Raw genomic sequence first — 17,061 nt, 5'->3', positions numbered from 1 at the left:
CAATCAGGTTAACGGGTTTTTAAAAGAAATATTTCGGACAAAACAGATAATTACGACACATAGGCTAATGCATGAAACACTCAGATGATAAAGGTGCTTATAAACAGATAAAGTACAACATCTAGACCTTCCTGGAACGCTTGATCATGACGCTGCGGCTGTCCGTGTACTCGTCGGTTACGGGAAACAGACACACCCTTGTTGGAAATATTCCCTAGAGGCAATAATAAAATGGTTATTATTATATTTCTTTGTTCATGATAATTGTCTATTGTTCATGCTATAATTGTGTTATCCGGAAATCGTAATGCATGTGTGAATACATAGACCACAACATGTCCCTAGTAAGCCTCTAGTTGACTAGCTCGTTGATCGAAAGATAGTCATGGTTTCCTAACTATGGACATTGGATGTCATTGATAATAGGATCACATCATTAGGAGAATGATGTGATGGACAAGACCCAATCCTAAGCATAGCTCAAAGATCGTGTAGTTCGTTTTCTATAGCTTTTCCGAATGTCAAGTATCATTTCCTTAGACCATGAGATTGTGCAACTCCCGGATACCGTAGGAGTGCTTTGAGTGTGCTAAATATCACAACGTAACTTCGTGACTATAAAGGTACACTACAGGTATGTCCGAAAGTGTCTGTTGGGTTGGCACGAATCGAGACTGGGATTTGTCACTCTGTATGACGGAGAGGTATCTCTGGGCCCACTCGGTAATGCATCATCATAATGAGCTCAATGTGACCAAGTGGTTGATCACGGGATCATGCATTACGGTACGAGTAAAGTGACTTGCCGGTAACGAGATTGAATGAGGTATTGGGATACCGACGATCGAGTCTCGGGCAAGTAACGTACCGATTGACAAAGGGAATTGTATACGGATTGATTGAATCCTCGACATCGTGGTTCATCCGATGAGATCATCGCGGAGCATGTGGGAGCCAACATGGGTATCCAGATCCCGCTGTTGGTTATTGACCGGAGAGTCATCTTGGTCATGTCTGCATGTCTCCCGAACCCGCAGGGTCTACACACTTAAGGTTCGGTGACGCTAGGGTTGTTGAGATATTAGTATACGGTAACCCGAAAGTTGTTCGGAGTCCCGGATGAGATCCCGGACGTCACGAGGAGTTCCAGAATGGTCCGAAGGTGAAGATTTATATATAGGAAGTCAAGTTTCGGCCATCGGGAAAGTTTTGGGGGTAATCGGTATTGTACCGGGACCACCGGAAGGGTCCCGGGGGTCCACCGGGTGGGGCTACCTATCCCGGAGGGCCCCATGGGCTGAAGTGGGAGGGGAACCAGCCCCTAGTGGGCTGGTGCGCCCCCCTTGGGCCTCCCCCTGCGCCTAGGGTTGGAAACCCTAGGGGTGGGGGGCGCCCCACTTGGCTTGGGGGGCAAGCCACCCCCTTGGCCGCCGCCCCCCTTGGAGATTGGATCTCCTAGGGACGGTGCCCCCCTAGGGACCCTATATATAGTGGGGGAGAGGGATGGCAGCCGCACCCTAGCCCCTGGTGCCTCCCTCTCCCTCCCGTGACACTCCTCCCTCTCCCTGAGCTTGGCGAAGCCCTGCCGAGATCACCGTTGCTCCCACCACCACGCCGTCGTGCTGCTGGATCTTCATCAACCTCTCCTTCCCCCTTGCTGGATCAAGTTGGAGGAGACGTCTTCCCAACCGTACGTGTGTTGAACGCGGAGGTGCCGTCCGTTTGGCGCTAGGTCATCAGTGATTTGGATCACGACGAGTACGACTCCATCAACCTCGTTCTCTTGAACGCTTCCGTGCGCGATCTACAAGGGTATGTAGATGCACCCCCTCTCCCTCGTTGCTAGATGACTCCATAGATTGATCTTGGTGATGCATAGAAAATTTTAAAATTCTGCTACGTTCCCCAACAGTGGCATCATGAGCTAGGTCTATGCGTAGTTTCTATGCACGAGTAGAACACAAAGCAGTTGTGGGCGTGGATATTGTCAATTTGCTTGACGTTACTAGTCTTATCTTGATTCGGCGGCATCGTGGGAAGAAGCGGCCCGGACCGACCTTACACGTATGCTTACGTGAGACTGGTTCCACCGATTGACATGCACTAGTTGTTGGGGAACGTTGCAGAAAACAAAAATTTTCCTACGGTTTCACCAAGATTCATCTATGAGTTCATCTAGCAACGAGTGATCGGATTGCATCTACATACCTTTGTAGATCACGCGCGGAAGCATTCAAAGAACGGGGATGAGGAAGTCGTACTCGACGTGATCCAAATCACCGGAGATCCTAGCGCCGAACGGATGGCACCTCCGTGTTCAACACACGTATGGTCAGCGTGACGTCTCCTCCTTCTTGATCCAGCAAGGGGGGAGGAGAGGTTGATGAAGATCCAGCAGCACGATGGCGTGGTGGTGGATGCAGGGGTCACCGCAGCAGGGCTTCGCCGTTCTACTACGAGAGGGAGAGGTGTAGCAGGGGAGAGGGAGGTGCCAAGACTCAAGGGTGTGGCTGCCCCCTCCCCCCCTTTATATAGGCCCCCTAGGGGGTGCGCTGGCCCTAGGAGATGGGATCTCCTAGGGGGGGGCGGCCAAGGGTGGAGTGCCCCCCAAGCCAGGTGGGGTGCCCCCCACCCTTGGGTTCCCAACCCTAGGCGCATGGGGTGGGCCAAGGGGGGCGCATCAGCCCACTATGGGCTGGTTCCCCTCCCCACTTTGACCCATGGGTCCCTCCGGGATGGGTGGCCCCACCCGGTGGACCCCCGGGACCCTTCCGGTGGTCCCGGTACAGTACCGGTGACCCCAGAAACTCTCCCGATGGCCGAAACTGCACTTCCTATATATAATTCTTCACCTCCGGATCATTCCGGAACTCCTCGTGACGTCCGGGATCTCATCCGGGACTCCGAACAACTTTCAGGTTACTGCATATTATATCTCTACAACCCTAGCGTCACCGAACCTTAAGTGTGTAGACCCTACGGGTTCGGGAGACATGTAGACATGACCGAGATGGCTCTCCGGTCAATAACCAACAGCGGGATCTGGATACCCATGTTGGCCCCCACATGCTCCTCGATGATCTCATCAGATGAAGCACGATGACGAGGATTCAAGCAACCCCGTATACAATTCCCTTTGTCAATCGGTATGTTACTTGCCCGAGATTCGATCGTCGGTATCCCAATACCTCATTCAATCTCGTTACCGGCAAGTCACTTTACTCGTACCATAATGCATGATCCCGTGACCAGACACTTGGTCACTTTGAGCTCATTATGATGATGCATTACCGAGTGGGCCCAGAGATACCTCTCCGTCATACGGAGTGACAAATCCCAGTCTTGATCCGTGTCAACCCAACAGACACTTTCGGAGATACCCGTAGCATACCTTTATAGTCACCCAGTTACGTTGTGATGTTTGGTACACCCAAAGCGCTCCTACGGTATCCGGGAGTTACACGATCTCATGGTCTAAGGAAAAGATACTTGACATTGGAAAAACTCTAGCAAACGAACTATACGATATTGTGCTAAGTTTAGGATTGGGTCTTGTCCATCACATCATTCTCCTAATGATGTGATCTCGCTATCAATGACATCCAATGTCCATAGTCAGGAAACCATGACTATCTATTGATCAACGAGCTAGTCAACTAGAGGCTTACTAGGGACATGTTGGTGTCTATGTATTCACACATGTATTACGATTTCCGGATAACACAATTATAGCATGAATAAAAGACAATTATCATGAACAAGGAAATATAATAATAATCCTTTTATTATTGCCTCTAGGGCATATTTCCAACAGTCTCCCACTTGCACTAGAGTCAATAATCTAGTTACATTGTGATGAATCGAACACCCATGGAATTCTGGTGTTGATCATGTTTTGCTCTAGGGAGAGGTTTAGTCAACGGATCTGCTACATTCAGGTCCTTATGTACTTTACAAATATCTATGTCTCCATCTTGAACATTTTCACGAATGGAGTTGAAGCGACACTTGATGTGCCTTGTCTTCTTGTGAAACCTGGGCTCCTTGGCAAGTGCAATAGCTCCAGTATTGTCACAGAAGAGTTTGATCAGCCCCGACGCATTGGGTATGACTCCTAGGTCGGTGATGAACTCCTTCACCCAAATTGCTTCATGCGCTGCCTCCGAGGCTGCCATGTACTCCGCTTCACATGTAGATCCCGCCACGATGCTCTGCTTGCAACTGCACCAGCTTACTGCCCCACCATTCAAAATATACACGTATCCGGTTTGTGACTTAGAGTCATCCAGATCTGTGTCGAAGCTAGCGTCGACGTAACCCTTTATGACGAGCTCTTCGTCACCTCCATAAACGAGAAACATTTCCTTAGTACTTTTCAGGTACTTCAGGATATTCTTGACCGCTATCCAGTGTTCCTTGCCGGGATTACTTTGGTACCTACCTACCAAAATTACGGCAAGGTTTACATCAGGTCTGGTACACAGCATGGCATACATAATAGAACCTATGGCTGAGGCATAGGGGATGACACTCATCTCTTCTATATCTTCTACCGTGGTCGGACATTGAGTTGAGCTCAATTTCACACCTTGCAACACAGGCAAGAACCCCTTCTTAGACTGATCCATATTGAACTTCTTCAATATCTTATCAAGGTATGTGCTTTGTGAAAGACCTATGAGGCGTCTTGATCTATCTCTATAGATCTTGATGCTAATATATAAGCAGCTTCTCCAAGGTCCTTCATTGAAAAACTCTTATTCAAGTAGGCCTTAATGCTGTCCAAAAGCTCTATATCATTTCCCATCAAAAGTATGTCATCTACATATAATATGAGAAATGCTACAGAGCTCCCACTCACTGTCTTGTAAACGCAGGCTTCTCCATAAGTCTACATAAACCCAAACGCTTTGATCATCTCATTAAAGCGAATGTTCCAACTCCGAGATGCTTGCACCAGCCCATAAATCGAGCGTTGGAGCTTGCACACCTTATCAGCATTCTTAGGATCGACAAAACCTTCCGGCTGCATCATATACAATTCTTCCTTAAGGAAACCATTAAGGAATGCCGTTTTGACGTCCATTTGCCATATCTCATAATCATAGAATGCGGCAATTGCTAACATGATTCGGACGGACTTCAGCTTCGCTACCGGTGAGAAAGTCTCATCGTAGTCAACCCTTGAACTTGTCGATAACCCTTAGCGACAAGCCGAGCTTTATAGATGGTCACATTACCATCCGCGTCTGTCTTCTTCTTAAAGATCCATTTATTTTCTATGGCTCGCCGCTCAACGGGCAAGTCAGTCAAAGTCCATACTTCGTTTTCATACATGGATCCTATCTCGGATTTCATGGCTTCCAGCCATTTGTTGGAATCCGGGCCCGCCATCGCTTCTTCATAGTTCGAAGGTTCACCGTTGTCTAACAACATGATTTCCAAGACAGGGTTGCCGTACCACTCTGGTGCGGAACGTGTCCTTGTGGACCTACGAAGTTCAGTAGCAACTTGATCTGAAGTTTCATGATCATCATCATTAACTTCCTCTCTAGTCGGTGCAGGCACCTCAGGAACATTTTCTTGAGTTGTGCCATTTTCCGGTTCAAGAGGTAATACTTCATCAAGTTCTACTTTCCTCCCACTTACTTCTTTCGAGAGAAACTCCTTCTCTAGAAAGGATCCATTCTTGGCAACAAAGATCTTGCCTTCGGATCTGAGGTAGAAGGTATACCCAATAGTTTCTTTAGGGTATCCTATGAAGACGCATTTTTCCGACTTGGGTTCGAGCTTTTCAGGTTGAAGTTTCTTGACATAAGCATCGCATCCCCAAACTTTTAGAAATGACAGCTTAGGTTTCTTCCCAAACCATAACTCATACGGTGTCGTCTCAACGGATTTTGACGGAGCCCTATTTAAAGTGAATGCGGCAGTCTCTAAAGCATAGCCCCAAAAAGATAGCGGTAAATCGGTAAGAGACATCATAGATCGCACCATATCTAATTGAGTGTGATTACGACGTTCGGACACACCATTACGCTGAGGTGTTCCAGGCGGCGTGAGTTGTGAAACTATTCCACATTTTCTTAAGTGTGTGCCAAATTCGTGACTCAAGTATTCTCCTCCACAATCTGATCGCAGGAACTTGATTTTCCTGTCATGTTGATTCTCAACCTCACTCTGAAATTCCTTGAACCTTTCAAAGGTCTCAGACTTGTGTTTCATTAAGTAGACATACCCATATCTACTCAAGTCATTAGTGAGGGTGAGAACATAACGATAACCACCGCGAGCCTCAACACTCATTGGACCGCACACATCAGTATGTATGATTTCCAATAAGTTGGTTGCTCGCTCCATTGTTCCTGAGAACGGAGTCTTGGTCATTTTACCCATGAGGCATGGTTCGCATGTGTCAAATGATTCGTAATCAAGAGACTCTAAAAGTCCATCTGCATGGAGCTTCTTCATGCGTTTGACACCTATGTGACCAAGGCGGCAGTGCCACAAGTATGTGGGACTATCATTATCAACCTTACATCTTTTGGTACTCACACTATGAATATGTGTAGCATTACGCTCGAGATTCATTAAGAATAAACCATTCACCATCGGAGCATGACCATAAAACATATCTCTCATATAAATAGAACAACCATTATTCTCGGATTTAAATGAGTAGCCATCTCGTATTAAACGAGATCCTGATACAATGTTCATGCTCAAACTTGCCACTAAATAACAATTATTGAGGTTCAAAACTAATCCCGTAGGTAAATGTAGAGGTAGCGTGCCGATGGTGATCACATGGACCTTGGAACCATTCCCGACGCGCATCGTCACCTCGTCCTTCGCCAGTCTCCGCTTATTCTGCAGCTCCTGCTTTGAGTTACAAATGTGAGCAACTGCACCAGTATCAAATACCCAGGAGCTACTACGAGTACTGGTAAGGTACACATCAATTACATGTATATCACATGTACCTTTCGTTTTGCCGGCCTTCTTGTCCGCTAAGTATTTGGGGCAGTTCCGCTTCCAGTGACCACTTTCCTTGCAATAAAAGCACTCAGTCTCGGGCTTGGGTCCATTCTTTGGCTTCTTCCCGGCAGCTTGCTTGCCGGGCGCGGCAACTCCCTTGCCGTCCTTCTTGAAGTTTTTCTTACCCTTGCCTTTCTTGAACTTAGTGGTTTTATTCACCATCAACACTTGATGTTCCTTTTTGACTTCTACCTTTGCTGATTTCAGCATTGCAAATACTTCAGGAATGGTTTTTTCCATCCCCTGCATATTGAAGTTCATCACAAAACTCTTGTAGCTCGGTGGAAGCGACTGAAGGATTCTGTCAATGACCGCGTCATCCGGGAGATTAACTCCCAGCTGAGTCAAGCGGTTATGTAACCCTGACATAGTGAGTATGTGCTCACTTAAAGAACTATTTTCCTCCATCTTACAGCTGAAGAACTTGTCGGAGACTTCATATCTCTCGACCCGGGCATGAGCTTGAAAAACCATTTTCAGCTCTTCGAACATCTCATATGCTCCGTGTCTCTCAAAACGCTTTTGGAGCCCCGGTTCTAAGCTGTAAAACATGCCGCACTGAACGAGGGAGTAATCATCGGTACGTGTCTGCCAAGCGTTCATAACGTCTTGTTCTGCAGGGAGAACAGGTGCTTCACCTAGCGGTGCTTGTAGGACATAATCTTTCTTGGCAGCTATGAGGATGATCCTCAGGTTCCGGACCCAGTCCGTATAGTTGCTGCCATCGTCTTTCAGCTTGGTTTTCTCTAGGAACGCGTTGAAGTTGAGGACAACGTTGGCCATTTGATCTACAATACATGTTGTAAATATTTTAGACTAAGTTCATGATAATTAAGTTCATCTAAATCAAATTATTCAATGAATTCCCACTTAGATAGACATCCTTCCAGTCATCTAAGTATAACATGATCCGAGTTAACTAGGCCATGTCCGATCATCATGTGAGACGGACTAGTCAACATCGGTGAACATCTTCATGTTGATCGTATCTTCTATACGACTCATGCTCGACCTTTCGGTCTTCTGTGTTCCGAGGCCATGTCTGTACATGCTAGGCTCGTCAAGTCAACCTAAGTGTTTGCATGTGTAAATCTGTCTTACACCCGTTGTATGTGAACGTTGGAATCTATCACACCCGATCATCACGTGGTGCTTCGAAACAACGAACTATCGCAACGGTGCACAGTTAGGGGGAACACTTTCTTGAAATTATTATGAGGGATCATCTTATTTACTACCGTCGTTCTAAGTAAACAAGATGCAAAAACATGATAAACATCACATGCAATCAAATAATAATAGTGACATGATATGGCCAATATCACATAGCTCCTTTGATCTCCATCTTGGGGCTCCATGATCATCTTGTCACCGGCATGACACCATGATCTCCATCATCATGTCTCCATGAAGTTGCTCGCCAACTATTATTTCTACTACTATGGCTAACACGTTTAGCAATAAAGTAAAGTAATTTACATGGCGTTTCTCAATGACACGCAGGTCATACAAAAAATAAAGACAACTCCTATGGCTCCTGCCGGTTGTCATACTCATCGACATGCAAGTCGTGATTCCTATTACAATAGCATGAACATATCATACATCACATATATATCATTCATCATTCATCACAACTTTGGCCATATCACATCACAAAACACTTGCTGCAAAAACAAGTTAGACGTCCTCTAATTGTTGCTGCAAGTTTTACGTGGCTGCAATAGGGTTCTAGCAAGAACGTTTTCTTACCTACGTGAAAGCCACAACGTGATTTGTCAACTTCTATTTACCCTTCATAAGGACCCTTTTCATCGAATCCACTCCAACTAAAGTGGGAGAGACAGACACCCGCCAGCCACATTATGCAACCAGTGCATGTCAGTCGGTGGAACCGGTCTCACGTAAGCGTACGTGTAAGGTTGGTCTGGGCCGCTTCATCCCACAATACTGCTGAAGCAAAATAAGACTAGTAGCGGCAAGAAAGTTGACAACATCTACGCCCACAACAAATTGTGTTCTACTCATGCAAAGAGAACTACGCATAGACCTAGCTCATGATGCCACTGTTGGGGAACGTGGCAGAAAACAAAAAATTTCCTACGGTTTCACCAAGATCCATCTATGAGTTCATCTAGCAACGAGTGATCGGATTGCATCTACATACCTTTGTAGATCACGCGCGGAAGCATTCAAAGAACGGGGATGAGGAAGCCGTACTCGACGTGATCCAAATCACCGGAGATCCTAGCGTCGAACGGACGGCACCTCCGTGTTCAACACACGTATGGTCAGTGTGACGTCTCCTCCTTCTTGATCCAGCAAGGGGGGAGGAGAGGTTGATGAAGATCCAGCAGCACGACGGTGTGGTGGTGGATGCAGGGGTCACCACAGCAGGGCTTCGCCGTTCTACTACGAGAGGGAGAGGTGTAGCAGGGGAGAGGGAGGCGCCAAGACTCAAGGGTGCGGCTGCCCCCTCCCCCCCTTTATATAGGCCCCCTAGGGGGTGCGCCGGCCCTAGGAGATGGGATCTCCTAGGGGGGGGGGGGCGGCCAAGGGGTGGAGTGCCCCCCAAGCCAGGTGGGGCGCCCCCCCACCCTAGGGTTCCCAACCCTAGGCGCATGGGGTGGGCCAAGGGGGGCACACCAGCCCACTATGGGCTGGTTCCCCTCCCCACTTTGACCCATGGGGCCCTCCGGGATGGGTGGACCCACCCGGTGGACCCCCGGGACCCTTCCGGTGGTCCCGGTACAATACCGGTGACCCCCAAAACTCTCCCGATGGCCGAAACTGCACTTCCTATATATAATTCTTCACCTCCGGACCATTCCGGAACTCCTCGTGACGTCCGGGATCTCATCTGGGACTCCGAACAACTTTCGGGTTACTGCATATTATATCTCTACAACCCTAGCGTCACCGAACCTTAAGTGTGTAGACCCTACGGGTTCGGGAGACATGTAGACATGACCGAGATGGCTCTCCGGTCAATAACCAACAGCGGGATCTGGATACCCATGTTGGCTCCCACATGCTCCTCGATGATCTCATCGGATGAACCACGATGTCGAGGATTCAAGCAACCCTGTATACAATTCCCTTTGTCAGTCGGTACGTTACTTGCCCGAGATTCCATCGTCGGTATCCCAATACCTCGTTCAATCTCGTTACCGGCAAGTCACTTTACTCGTACCATAATGCATGATCCCGTGACCAGACACTTGGTCACTTTGAGCTCATTATGATGATGCATTACCGAGTGGGCCCAGAGATACCTCTCCGTCATACGGAGTGACAAATCCCAGTCTTGATCCGTGTCAACCCAACAGACACTTTCGGAGATACCCGTAGTATACCTTTTTAGTCACCCAGTTACGTTGTGACGTTTGGTACACCCAAATCACTCCTATGGTATCCGGGAGTTACACGATCTCATGGTCTAAGGAAAAGATACTTGACATTGGAAAAACTCTAGCAAACGAACTATACGATCTTGTGCTAAGTTTAGGATTGGGTCTTGTCCATCACATCATTCTCCTAATGATGTGATCTCGTTATCAATGACATCCAATGTCCATAGTCAGGAAACCATGACTATCTATTGATCAACGAGCTAGTCAACTAGAGGCTTACTAGGGACATGTTGGTGTCTATGTATTCACACATGTATTACGATTTCCGGATAACACAATTATAGCATGAATAAAAGACAATTATCATGAACAAGGAAATATAATAATAATCCTTTTATTATTGCCTCTAGGGCATATTTCCAACACTAGTTGCATAAGGTGGCTGGCGGGTGTCTGTCTCTCCCACTTTAGTCGGATCGGATTCGATGAAAAGGGTCCTTATGAAGGGTAAATAGAAATTGGCATATCACATTGTGGTTTTGGCGTAGGTAAGAAACGTTCTTGCTAGAAACCTATAGCAGCCACGTAAAAACTTGCAACAACAATTAGAGGACGTCTAACTTGTTTTTGCAGCATGTGCCGTGTGATGTGATATGGCCAAAAGGATGTGATGAATGATATATGTGATGTATGAGATTGATCATGTTCTTGTAATAGGAATCACGACTTGCATGTCGATGAGTATGACAACCGGCAGGAGCCATAGGAGTTGTCTTAATTTATTTATGACCTGCGTGTCAACATAAACGTCATGTAATTACTTTACTTTATTGCTAAAGCGTTAGCCGTAGTAGTAGAAGTAATAGATGGCGAGACAACTTCAAGAAGACACGATGATGGAGATCATGGTGTCATGCCGGTGACAACGATGATCATGGAGCCCCAAAGATGGAGATCAAAAGGAGAAAATGATATTGGCCATATCATGTCACTATTTGATTGCATGTGATGTTTATCATGTTTTACATCTTATTTGCTTAGAATGACGGTAGCTTAAATAAGATGATCCCTCGTAATAATTTCAAGAAAGTGTTCCCCCTAACTGTGCACCGTTGCGAAGGTTGGTTGTTTCGAAGCACCACGTGATGATCGGGTGTGATAGATTCTAACGTTCGAATACAACGGGTGTAAGCCAGATTTACACACGCAATACACTTACGTTGACTTGATGAGCCTAGCATGTACCGACATGGCCTCGGAACACAGAAGACCGAAAGGTCGAGCATGAGTCGTATAGAAGATATGATCAACATGAAGATGTTCACCGATGTTGACTAGTTCGTCTCACGTGATGATCGGACACGGCCTAGTTGACTCGGATCATGTTTCACTTAGATGACTAGAGGGATGTCTATCTGAGTGGGAGTTCATTGAATAATTTGATTAGATGAACTTAATTATCATGAACTTAGTCTAAAATATTTACACTATGTCTTGTAGATCAAATGGCCCACGCTAATGTTGCCCTCAACTTCAACGCGTTCCTAGAGAAAACCAAGCTGAAAGATGATGGCAGCAACTATACGGACTGGGTCCGGAACCTGAGGATCATCCTCATAGCTGCCAAGAAAGATTATGTCCTAGAAGCACCGCTAGGTGACGCACCCATCCCAGAGAACCAAGACGTTATGAATGCTTGGCAGTCACGTGCTGATGATTACTCCCTCGTTCAGTGCATCATGCTTTACAGCTTAGAATCGGGGCTCCAAAAGCGTTTTGAGACACACGGAGCATATGAGATGTTCGAAGAGCTGAAAATGGTTTTCCAAGCTCATGCCCGGGTCGAGAGATATGAAGTCTCCGACAAGTTCTTCAGTTGTAAGATGGAGGAAAATAGTTGTGTCACTGAGCACATACTCAAAATGTCTGGGTTGCATAACCTCTTGACTCAGCTGGGAGTTAATCTCCCGGATGACGCGGTCATTGACAGAATCCTTCAGTCGCTTCCACCGAGCTACAAGAGCTTTGAAATGAACTTCAATATGCAGGGGATGGAAAAGACCATTCCTGAAGTATTTGCAATGCTGAAATCAGCAAAGGTAGAAGTCAAAAAGGAACATCAAGTGTTGATGGTGAATAAAACCACTAAGTTCAAGAAAGGCAAGGGTAAGAAAAACTTCAAGAAGGACGGCAAGGGAGTTGCCGCACCCGGCAAGCAAGCTGCCGGGAAGAAGCCAAAGAATGGACCCAAGCCCGAGACTGAGTGCTTTTATTGCAAGGGAAGTGGTCACTGGAAGCGGAACTGCCCCAAATACTTAGCGGACAAGAAGGCCGGCAAAACGAAAGGTACATGTGATATACATGTAATTGATGTGTACCTTACCAGTACTCGTAGTAGCTCCTGGGTATTTGATACTGGTGCAGTTGCTCACATTTGTAACTCAAAGCAGGAGCTGCAGAATAAGCGGAGACTGGCGAAGGACGAGGTGACGATGCGCGTCGGGAATGGTTCCAAGGTCCATGTGATTGTCGTCGGCACGCTACCTCTACATTTACCTACAGGATTAGTTTTAAACCTCAATAATTGTTATTTAGTGCCAGCTTTGAGCATGAACATTGTATCAGGATCTCGTTTAATTCGAGATGGCTACTCATTTAAATCCGAGAATAATGGTTGTTCTATTTATATGAGAGATATGCTTTATGGTCATGCTCCGCTGGTGAATGGTTTATTCTTAATGAATCTCGAGCGTAATGTTACACATATTCATAGTGTGAATACCAAAAGATGTAAGGTTGATAATGATAGTCCCACATACTTGTGGCACTGCCGCCTTGGTCACATAGGTGTCAAACGCATGAAGAAGCTCCATGCAGATGGACTTTTGGAGTCTCTTGATTACGAATCATTTGACACGTGCGAACCATGCCTCATGGGTAAAATGACCAAGACTCCGTTCTCAGGAACAATGGAGCGAGCAACCAACTTATTGGAAATCATACATACTGATGTGTGCGGTCCAATGAGTGTTGAGGCTCGCGGTGGCTATCGTTATGTTCTCACCCTCACTGATGACTTGAGTAGATATGGGTATGTCTACTTAATGAAACACAAGTCTGAGACCTTTGAAAAGTTCAAGGAATTTCAGAGTGAGGTTGAGAATCAATGTGACAGAAAAATCAAGTTCTTGCGATCAGATCATGGGGGAGAATACTTGAGTCACGAATTTGGCACACACTTAAGGAAATGTGGAATAGTTTCACAACTCACGCCGCCTGGAACACCTCAGCGTAATGGTGTGTCCAAACGTCGTAATCGCACTCTATTGGATATGGTGCGATCTATGATGTCTCTTACTGATTTACCGCTGTCATTTTGGGGCTATGCTTTAGAGACTGCCGCATTCACTTTAAATAGGGCTCCGTCAAAATCCGTTGAGACGACACCGTATGAATTATGGTTTGGGAAGAAACCTAAGCTATCGTTTCTAAAAGTTTGGGGATGCGATGCTTATGTCAAGAAACTTCAACCTGAAAAGCTCGAACCCAAATCGGAAAAATGCGTCTTCATAGGATACCCTAAAGAAACTATTGGGTATACCTTCTACCTCAGATCCGAAGGCAAAATCTTTGTTGCCAAGAATGGGTCCTTTCTAGAGAAAGAGTTTCTCTCGAAAGAAATAAGTGGGAGGAAAGTAGAACTTGATGAAGTATTACCTCTTGAACCGGTAAGTGGCGCAGCTCAAGAAAATGTTCCTGAGGTGCCTGCACCGACTAGAGAGGAAGTTAATGATGATGATCATGAAACTTCAGATCAAGTTGCTACTGAATTTCGTAGGTCCATGAGGACACGTTCCGCACCAGAGTGGTACGGCAACCCTGTCTTGGAAATCATGTTGTTAGACAACGGTGAACCTTCGAACTATGAAGAAGCGATGGCGGGCCCGGATTCCAACAAATGGCTGGAAGCCATGAAATCCGAGATAGGATCCATGTATGAAAATGAAGTATGGACTTTGACTGACTTGCCCGATCATCGGCGAGCCATAGAAAATAAATGGATCTTTAAGAAGAAGACAGACGCGGATGGTAATGTAACCATCTATAAAGCTCAGCTTGTCGCTAAGGGTTATCGACAAGTTCAAGGGGTTGACTACGATGAGACTTTTTCACCCGTAGCGAAGCTGAAGTCAGTCAAATCATGTTAGCAATTGCTGCATTCTATGATTATGAGATATGGCAAATGGACGTCAAAACAACATTCCTTAATGGTTTCCTTAAGGAAGAATTGTATATGATGCAGCCGGAAGGTTTTGTCGATCCTAAGAATGCTGACAAGGTGTGCAAGCTCCAATGCTCGATTTATGGGCTGGTCCAAGCATCTCGGAGTTGGAACATTTGTTTTGATGAGATGATCAAAGTGTTTGGGTTTACACAGACTTATGGAGAAGCCTACATTTACAAGAAAGTGAGTGGGAGCTCTGTAGCATTTCTCATATTGTATGTGGATGACATACTGTTGATGGGAAATGATATAGAATTCTTGGAAAGCATAAAGGCCTACTTGAACAAGTGTTTTTCAATGAAGGATCTTGGAGAAGCTGCTTATATATTAGGCATCAAGATCTATAGAGATAGATCGAGACGCCTCATTGGTCTTTCACAGAGTACGTACCTTGACAAGATATTGAAGAAGTTCAAAATGGATCAGTCAAAGAAGGGGTTCTTGCCTGTATTGCAAGGTACGAGATTGAGCATGGCTCAATGCCCGACCACGGCAGAAGATAGAGAAAAGATGAGTGTCGTCCCCTATTCCTCGACCATAGGGTCTATCATGTATGCTATGCTGTGTACCAGACCTGATGTAAACCTTGCCGTAAGTTTGGTAGGAAGGTACCAAAGTAATCCCGGTATGGAACACTGGACAACGGTCAAGAATATCCTGAAGTACCTGAAAAGGACTAAGGATATGTTTCTCGTTTATGGAGGTGACAAAGAGCTCGTCGTAAAGGGTTACATCGATGCTAGCTTTGACACAGATCTGGATGACTCTAAGTCACAAACCGGATACGTGTATATTTTGAATGGTGGGGCAGTAAGCTGGTGCAGTTGCAAGCAAAACGTTGTGGCGGGATCTACATGTGAAGCGGAGTACATGGCAGCCTCGGAGGCAGCACAAGAGGCAATCTGGGTGAAGGAGTTCATTACCGACCTAGGAGTCATACCCAATGCGTCAGGCCCGATGACTCTCTTCTGTGACAACACTGGAGCTATTGCCCTTGCCAAGGAGCCCAGGTTTCACAGGAAGACCAGGCATATCAAGCGTCGCTTCAACTCCATTCGTGAAAGTGTTCAAAATGGAGACATAGATATTTGTAAAGTACATACGGACCTGAATGTGGCAGATCCGTTGACTAAACCTCTCCCTAGAGCAAAACATGATCAACACCAGAACTGCATGGGTGTTCGATTCATCACAATGTAACTAGACTATTGACTCTAGTGCAAGTGGGAGACTGTTGGAAATATGCCCTAGAGGCAATAATAAAATGGTTATTATTATATTTCTTTGTTCATGATAATTGTCTATTGTTCATGCTATAATTGTGTTATCCGGAAATCGTAATGCATGTGTGAATACATAGACCACAATACATCCCTAGTAAGCCTCTAGTTGACTAGCTTGTTGATCGAAAGATAGTCAGGTTTCCTGACTATGGACATTGGATGTCATTGATAATGGGATCACATCATTAGGAGAATGAGGTGATGGACAAGTTCCAATCCTAAGCATAGCTCAAAGATCGTGTAGTTCGTTTGCTATAGCTTTTCCGAATGTCAAGTATCATTTCCTTAGACCATGAGATTGTGCAACTCCCGGATACCGTAGGAGTGCTTTGGGTGTGCCAAACGTCACAACGTAACTGGGTGACTATAAAGGTACACTACAGGTATCTCCGAAAGTGTCTGTTGGGTTGGCACGAATCGAGACTGGGATTTGTCACTCCGTATGACGGAGAGGTATCTCTGGGCCCACTCGGTAATACATCATCATAATGAGCTCAATGTGACCAAGTGGTTGATCACGGGATCATGCATTAGGTACGAGTAAAGTGACTTGCCGGTAACGAGATTGAACGAGGTATTGGGATACCGATGATCGAGTCTCGGGCAAGTAACGTACCGATTGACAAAGGGAATTGTATACGGATTGATTGAATCCTCGACATTGTGGTTCATCTGATGAGATCATTGAGGAGCATGTGGGAGACAACATGGGTATCCAGATCCCGCTGTTGGTTATTGACCGGAGAGTCGTCTCGGTCATGTCTGCGTGTCTCCTGAACCCGTAGGGTCTACACACTTAAGGTTCGGTGACGCTAGGGTTGTTGAGATATTAGTATACGGTAAACCAAAAGTTGTTCGGAGTCCCGAATGAGATCCCGGACGTCATGAGGAGTTCCGGAAGGTCTGGAGGTGAAGATTTATATATAGGAAGTCAAGTTTCGGCCATCGGGAAAGTTTCGGGGGTAATCGGTATTGTACCGGGACCACCGGAAGGGTCCCGGGGGTCCACCGGGTGGGGCCACCTATCCCGGAGGGCCCCATGGGCTGAAGTGGGAGGGGAACCAGCCCCTAGTGGGCTGGTGCACCCACCTTGGGCCTCCCC

Source organism: Triticum urartu, chromosome 1A, assembly GCF_056163025.1.
Source record: "Triticum urartu cultivar PI428250 chromosome 1A, HENAU_Tu73, whole genome shotgun sequence".
In the NCBI taxonomy this organism is placed as follows: Eukaryota; Viridiplantae; Streptophyta; class Magnoliopsida; order Poales; family Poaceae; genus Triticum; species Triticum urartu.
This window is presented reverse-complemented; position numbering follows the sequence as displayed.